Source organism: Bombina bombina, chromosome 6, assembly GCF_027579735.1.
Source record: "Bombina bombina isolate aBomBom1 chromosome 6, aBomBom1.pri, whole genome shotgun sequence".
Lineage (NCBI taxonomy): Eukaryota > Metazoa > Chordata > Amphibia > Anura > Bombinatoridae > Bombina > Bombina bombina.
The window spans coordinates 652,021,887-652,033,959 of NC_069504.1; the positions used below are offsets into that span (position 1 = coordinate 652,021,887).

At 40.0% G+C, this 12,073-nt stretch overlaps 1 long non-coding RNA gene across 1 annotated transcript in view; it reads left to right on the top strand.

The window, feature by feature from the left end:
- Positions 1 to 12,073, top strand: part of LOC128663390 (uncharacterized) — a 31,497-nt gene that overhangs the window by 9,544 nt on the left and 9,880 nt on the right. Inside the window, exon 2 of the long non-coding RNA XR_008402861.1 lies at positions 99 to 163. This is a non-coding gene — a long non-coding RNA (uncharacterized LOC128663390). The remainder of the gene's footprint in view (positions 1 to 98; positions 164 to 12,073) is intronic.

Genomic DNA, 12,073 nt, shown 5'->3' on the forward strand with positions numbered 1-12,073 from the left:
TAGTGAGCCTGGAGAGACTGGAATTTCCCCAGTGTCTTTAACATGTTAATGTGAAATCTACTAATACTTCTCTAATAAATATTATTTTAATTTTACAGCTGGTGCTTAAGTGATGCTACCTCTTAAAAGTATGGATCTTCTTGACCAGGTCCACAATGTTCAGGTATTAGAAGCAGCATAATAAATGTTTTTTTGTATACCTTGGGAATATTGGAGAAAACATATTGCAGACTTTAATAGTATTTGAAGGGAAAATAAACCATAGTAATAAGCCCCCCTGCATGGGTGACCTCCACATTTTTCTATTAATACTGTCATTCTTTACAAGTGCATGTGCAGCAGCAAGGGGGTAGTTTTAGTGTTATTGTCAGTCTGTGTCTCTATTTAAAATAAACCAGCCTTTAGTTTTAAATCCCAGCCCCATCTTTCCCATAGAGTCCCTAACTTTGTGTTGTCTTACACTTACATTGGATTAGAAATGCAAACAATGCTTACAAACACACACCTAGATTACAAGTTTTGACTATAGAGGATGTGAAACGAGCGCCACAAAAGTTGTGTTTTTTCACCCTCCATAGTGCTGCCATTACGAGTTTCTAAAAAGCCTCCTTGTGCGTGCAATATGGTGGCGATGAGCTCCATAACGCACAAAATTCAAGGGCTGCTTTGACGTGCTCGTGCATGCTTTCCCCATAGACATCAATGGGGAGAAGGTGTTAGAAAAAAACTAACACCTGAAGTGCGGAATGGCGATCGCCGTAACGCAACCCCATTGATGTCTATGGGAAAAAAAAGTTACGTTTAAACTTTACACCCTAACATAAACCCCAAGTCTAAACACCCCTAATCTGCTGCCCCCGACTTTGCCGACACCTAAATACAGTTTTTAACCCCTAATCTTCCGCTCCCGACATCGCTGCCACTAATAAAAGTTATTAACCCCTATTCTGCTGTTCCCTGACATCGAAGCCACTATAATAAAGTTATTAACCCCTATTCCCCCGATCCCCAACATCGCCTACACTATAATAAAGCTATTAACCCCTATTCCGCCGCTCGCCGCCACTAAATAAAGTTATTAACCCCTAAACCTCTGGCCTCCCACATCACTGCCACTAAATAAACCTATTAACCCCTAAACCGCCAGCCCCCCCCCACATCGCAAAAAACTAAATTAAACTATTAATCCCTAAACCTAACAACCCCATAACTTTAAATTTAAATTACAATATCCCTATCTTAAAATAAATAAAAACTTACCTGTGAAATTAAAAAAAACTAAGTTTAAACTAACAATTAACATAACTATTATACTAAAATTAAAAAAACTACCAATTAAATAAATTAAATTACACATTTAAAAAAACTAACACTACTAAAAAAATGTAAATCTAAAATTACAAAAAATACAAAATACTAAATTACAAAAAATAACAAACACTAAATTACAAAAACTAACAAACAAAATTATCCAAAATAAAAACAATTACACCTAATATAATAGCTCTATAAAAATAAAAAAGCCCCCAAAATAAAAAAAAACCCTAGCCTACAATAAACTACCAATAGCCCTTAAAGGGGCCTTTTGTAGGGCATTGCCCTAAAGATGTCAGCTATTTTACCTGAATAAAAATACAAAGACCCCCCAACAGTAAAACCCACCACCCAACCAACCTCCCAAAATAAAAAAACCTAACTCTAACAAAAACCTAAGCTACCCATTGCCCTGAAAAAGGCATTTGTTTGGGCATTGACCTTAAAAGGGCATTTAGATCTTTTGCATTGCCCTTAAAAGGGCATTTAGCTCTTTGCAAAAAGGCCAAACCCTAATCTAAAAAAAAAACCATCCAAAATAACACTAACCCCCGACGATCCACTTACAGTTTCTGAAGTCATGACATTCAGGCGGCGAGAAGTCTTCATCCATCCAGGCGGTGTCTTCTATCTTCATCAAGGCGGCATCTTCTATCTTCATCCCGGCGGCGTCTTCTATCTTCATCCCGGCGGAGCAGAGCGGGTCCATCCTTCAAGACATCCGTCGTGGAGCGTCCTCTTCATTCGGTCATCGCCGTACACTGAATCTTAAATGCAAGGGAGCCTTTTTCTTATTTCTTCTAATTCATCTTCAGACTCATTCCCCCCCACCCAAATTTTTTTTTAAATTATCTTAAAAAATCTAAACATTTAGAAGACGATCAGGTCAAATGTTTTGATTGTTTGGGCAATCCAAGATTTAACCCAGACGAATTACACCATCCTAGATCTTCAGAATGGTGTCCCTCCCTTGACGTTGCCTGTTTTGTAGATTTTCAAATTCGATAACCACTTAAATTTAATTCTCGTAATAATATCAGAACAAAATGTCCTAGACCTATTTTGCCCAATAATGTTTGTGTAACCCCTGAAGTGGACCCCAAGGTCATTAAATGTATAGGCTCTCCAAATTACAAATTGAAAAAAGGTATAGACCGGGTATGGAAAACAGGCCAAGATAAACTTTTAAATTCAGTCGGTCCCATTACAAAACTTTTCAAAATTTCAAAACAAGCTAGAGGACACGGAATGAATAGGGAGGGAGAACAAGACAAGCAGACCTAAACAGAAGGCACCACCACTTGAAGAACCTTTCTCCCAAAAGAGGCCTCAGCCAAGGCAAGAGTATCAAATTTGTAAAATTTAGAAAAAGTATGCAGAGAGGACCAATTTGCTGTTATGCAAATCTGTTCCACAGAAGCTTCATTTTTGAAAGTCCAAGAAGATGAGTCAGCCCTAGTGGAATGAGCTGTAATTCTCTCAGGAGGCTGCTGACCAGCAGTCTCATAAGCAAAACGAATTATACTTCTCAACCAGAGGGAAAGAGAAGTAGCGGTAGCCTTCTGACCCTTGCACTTTCCTGAGAAACAAATAAACAGGGCACAAGACTGACGAAAATCCTTAGTCACTTGTAGGTAGAATTTTAGAGCACGCACAACAACCAAGTTGTGTAACAGACGTTCCTTATGAGAAGAAGGATTGGGACAGAGAAAAGGAACAACAATTTCCTGAATAATATTTCTATTTGAAACCAATTTCGGAAGAAAACACAATTTAGTATGAAGAACCGCCTTATCTGCATGAAAGAAAAAGTAGGGTGAATCACACTGCAAGGCCGAGAGTTCCAAAACTCTCTGAGCAGAAGAAATAGCAATAAGATACAAAAACTTCCAAGACAACAACTTAAAATCTATAGAATGCATTGGCTCAAACGGAGCCTGCTGCAAAACTTTAAGAACAAGGTTAAGGCAACAAGGAGGAGCAACAGGTTTAAACACAGGCCTGGTTCTGACCAGGGTCTGACAAAAAGATTGAACATCTGGCACATCTGCCAGACGCTTATGTAAAAGAATAGATAAAGCAGAAATCTGACCTTTCAGAGAACTGACTGACAACCCTTTCTCCAGACCTTCCTGGAGAAAAGACAAAATCCTAGGAATCCTGACCCTACTCCAAGAGTAGACTTTGGATTCACACCAATAAAGGTATTTACACAATACCTTATGCTAAATTTTACGAGTAACAGGCTTGCAAGCCTGTAGCATGGTCTCAATGATCGACTCAGAAAACCCACGCTTAGCCAGAACTAAGCGTTCAAATTCCAAGCAGTCAGCTTCAGAGAAACGAGATTTGGATGGAGGAATGGACCCTGAGTTAGAAGGTTCTTCCTCAGAGGCAACCCCCAAGGTGGCAGAGATGACATCTTTACTAGGTCTGCATACCAGATCCTGCAAGGTTATGCAGGAGCTATTAGAATAACCAATGCTCTCTCCTGTTTGATACGAGCAATGACTCATGGAAGGAGCGTAAATGAAGGAAACAGGTATGCTAGACCGAAAATTTAAGGAACCACCAGAGCATCTATCAGAGGGGCCTGCGGATCTCTTGACCTTGAACAGTACCTTGGAAGCTTGGCGTTCTGCCGAGACCCTCACTTGAGGGTTAACCTGGAAAACACCTCCGGATGGAGAGCCCACTCCCCGGGATAAAATGTCTGTCTGCTCAGGAAATCCACTTCCCAGTTGTCCACTCCTAGAATGTGGATGGCAAATAGACAAAAATTGTGAGCTTCCGCCCACTGAATAATCCGAGCCACCTCCTTCATGGCTAAGGAACTCTAAGTTCCTCCCTGGTGCTTGATGTAAGCCACTGAGGTGATGTTGTCCGACTGGAACCTGATAAAGTGGGCTAAGGACAATTGAGGCCAAGCCATCAGAGCATTGTAAATCGCTCTCAACTCCAAGATGTTTATTGGAAGAGCAGACTCCTCCCGAGTCCATAGTCCCTGAGTCCCTTTAACGAGTCCCAGTCTGCTCCCCAGCCTAGCAGCCTGGCGTCCGTGGTCACTATAACCCAGGAAGGTCTCCGGAAGCATGTGCCCTGAGACAAATGCTCCTGAGCAAGCCACCACGGGAGAGAGTCTCTTGTCGACTGGTCTAGATCTATCCTCTTAGTCAGATCTGAATGGTCTCTGTTCCATTGTCTGAGCATGCATAACTGCAGAGCTCTCAAATGGAATTGAGCAAAGGGAATGATGTTCATGGAAGCGTCCATCAGACCAATTACCTCCATACATTGAGCTACTGATGGCCGAACAGTAGACTGAAGAGAAAGGCAAGAGGAAAGAATCTTGGATTTTCTGACCTCTGTCAGAAAAAACTTCATAGATAGGGAATCTATTATGGTTCCTAAGAAAATCACCCTTGTAGCTAGAACAAGTGAACTCTTCTCCAGATCCACTTTCCATCCATGGGAATGTAGAAAAGACAACAAAATACTTTTGACCTTTGAAGTTACGAAAGGAACGAAAATTACTTTGACGTCCTTTAGTTCTGTTCTTCTTGTCTTGTGGTAGAAAAGACCCTTTTCCACCCGTAATATCAGAAATTATTTCTGCCAGACCGGGTCCTAACAAGGTTTTACCCTTGTAAGGAAGCAACAGAAGTTTGGACTTGGAGGTAGCATCAGCTGACCAAGATTTTAGCCACAAAGCCCTACCAGCTAGGACGGTGAAGCCAGACATCTTGGCTCCCAGTCTAATAACTTGCATGTTAGCATCAGAAATAAAGGAATTGGCTAATTTGAGATAATCCTATCTTGGATCTCTTCTAATGGAGTCTCAACTAAAGATGATTCAAACAAGGCATCACACCAATAAGATGCAGCACTTGCTACTGTGGCAATACAAACTGCAGGTTGCCATTGAAGACCCTGATGAACATACATCTTTTTCAAATAAGCGTCCAGCTTCTTGTCCATGGGATCCTTAAAAGAGCAGCTATACTTTATAGGGATCGTAGTTCTCTTAGCCAGAGTAGAAATAGCTCCTTCTACTTTAGGCACCGTATGCCATGAATCTTTAATGGAGTCAGTAACAGGAAACATCTTTTCAAAAACAGGAGACGGGGAGAAAGTTATCTCTGGCTTCTGCCATTCCTGTGAAATAATCTCCGTCACACAGTCTGGAACAGGAAACACTTCCACAGAGGAAAGAACATCATAGTATTTGATAAGCTTATTAGATTTCTTAGGGTTAACAGCGATAGAAGAGTCGGAGTCGTCCAAAGTAGCCAGTACCTCCTTTAACAGTACACAAAGGTGTTCAAGCTTAAATCTGAAGTTTACTTCTTCAGTATCAGATGAAGGAATTATACTGTCCGAATCTGAGATTTCACCCTCAGAGGCTACCAAGATATCCTCCCTATCAGACTTATGAAGGAGGGCAACCTGCGTAGCAGCAGAGGGAACAGACACCTTACACTCTGAAAAATGTTTAGTTTTTCTCTTGCATTTTCCCAATGCAGGAAAAGCAGATAAAGCCGCAGATACCGCAGAAGATATCTGTGCAGCAAAATCTACAAGCAAATATATGCCTCCAGAAGGCTGGGAGGAAGCGCAGGGCACTGTATGTGACTCCAATGAGGCTTGGGACGTTTGAGGAGAAAGCTGTGGCAATGCCTGAACAGCATCATCCTGAGAGACGTTGGGCTGAAAGGGCAACAATTTATCTTTAAATTGAAGAGTTCTAGCTAAGCATGCAGCACAGAATTGTATAGGCAAAACAATTTGTGCCTCTAGGCCTAACAAACATTTGTCAAAAGACACAGAGAGCTCGATGATATATTCTTCGCCAGCTCAAACCTTCTTTTTCTCGCTGACACTCGCAGGGCTGCCCTGGTGCAATGATCGTAAAAAAGGGTCAGTCCCTGCGAGTTGCGAGATGGCTCCTATTAAAAGTAATGAAGCTCGCTGGATATGGAAACTTCGCTCCTTAGTGCGAAATGAGCAGGGAGCAGGGGGAACACTTTAAAATTAAAATCCTGCAGTCAGTATAACTCACATTATGCTGCTTTCTGCTTATAGCATCTTACATTCGCCTATATTTTAGTATGCATTTGTTTTTCTATTGGGGTTATAAGTGTTCGTATTGTTTTGACAAAAGCTGCCACCTTTTAGTGTGATATCTGCAGTGCGAAAATCTTTATAGAATTACGCTGGGATTAGTGAGACATTGTCATATACGCCCATGGAACGCTCATGTTCAGCCCATTTTACGAAAAAACAACAATTACACTTTACATTTTGTATTTATAAATTCAAATTTCTGTGTGATTTTTGCACATCCAGTGTACTACAATTACGATTTATGCTGTGAATATTTAATTTGATTTATTCCTGTGTAAATTAGATACTAATTTTACTTTTTTGTTAACATACGATTTTTGGTGAAGAATTTTGTTACGTTTTTTGATGCACCTTAACAATACAATTTTTCCATGCTTATTTTTGTGTGAATGGTTCAAATATTTGTTTTGTATAATGTTTAAAATATGAATTTTGCTGTGCACATTTCATAGGAAAATGCAGTATACGCCCCTTAGCGAGACACCCTGTTTTCAGAGTAAAAAATGGCTTTAGATCATTCCCCCAGGGAAATAGAAGGACTGGCGAGCATTCATTAATAATCTCGCCAACCCAGAGAGCTTTCAATCATCGAGCCCAGAGTCTTGATCCATGTCCATAATACAAGATAAAAAATTCCCCAAATTACAGAAATATTTTAAATACTACTGTCACTTTAAGAGATTTCTGATACCACAGCTGAGTAACGTTATGAATAATTTTTAATAACATTTATTCACAATTTTTGGCTGCCAAAAGTCTCTTGAATGATCATACAGCAGACCGACACAGAAGAGACTGAATTTCAGTTGTCCACTCCTTTTCAAGCAGTCTGTCAGTTAACCCGGAGAATTAAACTGCCAACATTTAAGTTTATTCATAAAGCCCAGTAAAAAAAAGAAAAACATAAGCCCCGCACACATACTAAATAAAGTATTTTGTAACTTAGTCCCATAGAGGAAAAACATCCCACTAAAGGGAAGATTAACCCCTAGTCTCCACATACATAATGTGTCTGCCTTCTGCCTAAATGAATCCTAAATAAAGGATTTTAAATATGTCCCCATATACTGCAAATGAAACATTCTTCTGAAGTGCAAGTCTTCAAGACCTAGAAGACAAAAGCACTTACCTGCAGTCTAGCTGTCCGGCAGGAAGACAGCTCACAAGGCGTAAAAGGACACATACTCCTTACAGAGACCTGTAGAAAAAGAAAGAACAGAGTAACCAACTCTGGCTTTCTGTACCATGGGCAGCAATGTGTTAGGAAACAAAGCAAGGACTACCTCACAACTTCCTAACTGCTTAAAAGCCACCACTACTCTGCTGAAGCTAAACCCAAATCCTTGCTTGTAGGGAAAAGTACCCAGAAAAAAAATTCATATCCTCAGGCCCCAAACTTCACCTCCTCCATTGTACAGAGGCAAAAAGAATGACTGGGGATTATGGGTAGGGGAGTGACACTTAAAGGGATACTAAACCCACATTTTTTATCTCATGATTCAGATAGAACATGCAATTTTAAGCAACTTTCTAATTTACTCCTATTGTCAATTTTGTTTCATTCTCTTGCGATCTTTATTTAAAAAAGCAGGTAAACAAGCAGAGGAGCCAGCCCATTTCTGGCTCAGTACCCTGGATAGTGCTTGCTGATTGGTAGATACATTTAGCCACTAATCAGCAAACACAACTCAGGTGCTGAACCAAAAATGGGCCGGCATCTAAGCTTTACATTCTTGCTTTTCAAATAAAGATAGCAAGAGAATGATGAAAAATTAATAATAGTAGTAAATTAGAAAGTTGCTTAAAATTACATGCTCTATCTGAATCATGAGAGAAAAAAATGTTGGTTTACTATTCCTTTAACGGATATCAGCAGTAGTGAGTTAGTCAAATGATCTCACTGTTCTGTGCATCATTGTTGTGCTTTACACAACCTAATTAAAGGATAAAAGGTCATTAAAAGGGACAGTGTACCCTAATATTATATCCCCTTTAAAATGTGTTCTCAATTATCCATTTTGCCTATTGGAGTGCATTAAATTGTAGACACAAGTATTCAGAGGTTTCATTCACCCCTGAATGCGGAAGAAGGTCGCTCTTCATGTGGCAACGAAAATAGCTGAGAGCCGCCTTCTTCCACATTCAGAGGTTAACGAAAACTCTGAATGCACATATCTATTAAATTGTTGACAAATAACTCCTTTATCTTTATTTATCATTTGAAATTGCTGATTCTAGCTACTATATCCCCACCAATACTGAACATTTTTTAACTTTAAGGGGCACTAAAGTCATTATTAAACGTGCATGATTCAGATAGAGCATGCAGTTTTTTTTTTTTAAAAAAGGTCAAATTTTCTTCCATTATCAAATTGTGCACATTTTTTTATATGTACACTTTCTGAGGCACCAGCTCCTACTGATCATGTGCAAGAGTTCACAGTGTGTACAAATATGAGCCTGTGATTGGCTGATGGCTGTCACCTGATACAGGGGCCGACAAATTAAAGTATTTATTTAAATTTGTCAAAGCAAATCTACTCATTTAAAATTCAGAGTAAGTAGTATTGCATTGTCTATTTATTATCACCTAGATTACGAGTTTTGCGTTAGAGGCTATGCAGTGCTAACGAGCAGTTTATGCTCACCGCTCACTGATAGACAGCGCTGGTATTAAGGGTTTTTACCGCTCACTTACAGACAGCGCTGGTATTAAGGGTTTTTACAACCCAGACAAGAAGTAAGCGTTGAGCAAAACTTTGCTCCTTACCGCACTCCAATACCAGCGCTGCTTACGTTAGCGGTGAGCTGGTGTAATGTGCTCGTGCACGATTTCCCCATAGGAATCAACGGGGAGAGCCGGCTGAAAAAAAGTCTAACACCTGCAAAAAAGCAGTGTAAAGCTCCTTAAAGGGACAGTCTAGGCCAAAATAAACTTTCATGATTCAGATAGAGCATGTCATTTTAAACAATTTTCCAATTTACTTTTATCACCAATTTTGCTTTGTTCTCTTGGTATTCTTAATTGAAAGCTTAACCTAGGAGGTTCATATGCTAATTTCTTAGACCTTGAAGCCCACCTCTTTCAGATTGCATTTTAACAGTTTTTCACCATTAGAGGGTGTTAGTTCACGTTTCTCTTGTAAGGTGTATCCAGTCCACGGATCATCCATTACTTGTGGGATATTCTCATTCCCAACAGGAAGTTGCAAGAGGACACCCACAACAGAGCTGTAATATAGCTCCTCCCCTAACTGTCATACCCAGTCATTCTCTTGCAACTCTCAACAAGCAAGGACGTTGTAGGAGAGAGTGGTTAAATATAGCTAGTTTATTTTCTTCAATCAAAAGTTTGTTATTTTTAAATAGTACCGGAGTTGTGCTATTTTATCTCAGGCAGTAAATAGAAGAAGAATCTTCCTGAGGTTTCTATGATCTTAGCAGGTTGTAACTAAGATCCATTGCTGTTCTCACATATGTCTGAGGGGATTACACAGATGAGGTAACTTCAGCGAGAGAATGGCGTGCAGTTTATTGTGCTATCAGGTATGTGCAGTTATAATTTTTTCTAGAGATGGAAAACACTAGAAAATGCTGCTGATACCGGATTAATGTAAGTTAAGCCTGAATACAGTGATTTAATAACGACTGGTATCATGCTTACTCCCAAGGGTAATACCCTTATGATATTTACAATATAAAACGTTTGCTGGCATGTTTAATCGTTTTTATATATGCTTTGGTGACAAAACTTTATTGGGGCCTAGTTTTTTCCACATGGCTGGCTTAAATTTTGACTAGAAACAACATCCAGCTTCCCTCAAAGGCCCTCTGAATGCTATAGGACATCTCTAAAGGGCCCAAAGGCTTTCCAAAGTCGTTTATTGGGGAAGGTAGGGCCACAGCTTGCTGTGGCAGTTGGTTGTGACTGTTAAAAAAACGTCTATTTCGTTTTTTTGATCCGTTTTTTGAACTAAGGGGTTAATCATCCATTTGCAAGTGGGTGCAATGCTCTGTTAGCCTATTATACACACTGTAAAAATTTTGTTTGATTTACTGCATTTTTTCACTGTTTTTCAAATTCTGACAAAATTTGTTTCTCTTAAAGGCACAGTACCGTTTTTAATATTTGCTTGTTAACTTGATTTATAGTGTTTTCCAAGCTTGCTAGTCTCATTGCTATTCTGTATAAACATGTCTGACATAGAAGAAACTCCTTGTTTATTATGTTTAAAAGCCATGGTGGAACCCCCTCTTAGAATGTGTACCAAATGTACTGATTTCATTTTATGCAATAAAGATCATTTTCTGTCTTTAAAAAATGTATCACCAGAGGAATCTGACGAGGGGGAAGTTATGCCGTCTAACTTTCCCCACGTGTCAGACCCTTTGACTCCCGCTTAAGGGACTCACGCTCAAATGGCGCCAAGTACATCTAGGGCGCCCATAGCGTTTACTTTACAAGACATGGCGGCAGTCATGGATAATACACTGTCAGCGGTATTAGCCAGACTACCTGAACTTAGAGGTAAGCGAGATAGCTCTGGGGTGAGACAAAATGCAGAGCATACTGACGCTATAAGAACCATGTCTGATACTGCCTCACAATATGCAGAAGCTGAGGAAGGAGAGCTTCATTCAGTGGGTGATGTTAATGACTCAGGAAAGATACCTGATTCTAATATTTCTACATTTAAATTTAAGCTTGAACACCTCCGCGTGTTGCTTAGGGAGGTTTTAGCTGCTCTGAATGACTGTGATACCATTGCAGTGCCAGAGAAATTGTGTAGACTGGATAAATACTTTGCAGTGCCGGTGTGTACTGATGTTTTTCCAAATACCTAAAAGGTTTACACAAATTATTAATAAGGAATGGGATAGACCAGGTGTGCCGTTCTCTTCCCCTCCTATTTTTAGAAAAATGTTTCCAATAGACGCCACCACATGGGACTTATGGCAGACAGTCCCTAAAGTGGAGGGAGCAGTTTCTACTCTAGTAAAGCATACTACTATCCCTGTCGAGGACAGTTGTGCTTTTTTTTTTAGATCCAATGGATAAAAAATTAGAGATTACCTTAAGAAAATATTTATTCAACAAGGTTTTATCCTACAGCCCCTTGCATGCATTGCCCCTGTCACTGCTGCTGCGGCGTACTGGTTTGAGTCTCTGGAAGAGGCTTTACAGGTAGCGACTCCATTGGATGACATACTTGGCAAACTTAGAGCACTTAAGCTAGCCAATTCTTTTATTCTGATGCCATTGTTCATTTGACTAAACTAACGGCTAAGAATTCTGGTTTTGCTATACAGGCGCGCAGAGCGCTATGGCTTAGATCATGGTCAGCTGACGTGACTTCAAAATCTAAGCTACTTAACATTCCCTTCAAGGGGCAGACCCTATTCGGGCCTGGTTGAAGGAGATTATTGCTGATATCACTGGAGGAAAAGGTCATGCCCTTCCTCAGGACAGGTCCAAATCTAGGGCCAAACAGTCTAATTTTCGTGGCTTTCAAAACTTCAAGGCAGGTGCGGCATCAACTTCCTCTAATAATAAACAAGAGGGAACTTTTGCACAATCCAAGACGGTCTGGAGACCAAATCTGACATGGAAAAAAGGTAAGCGCCGGTAAAAAAG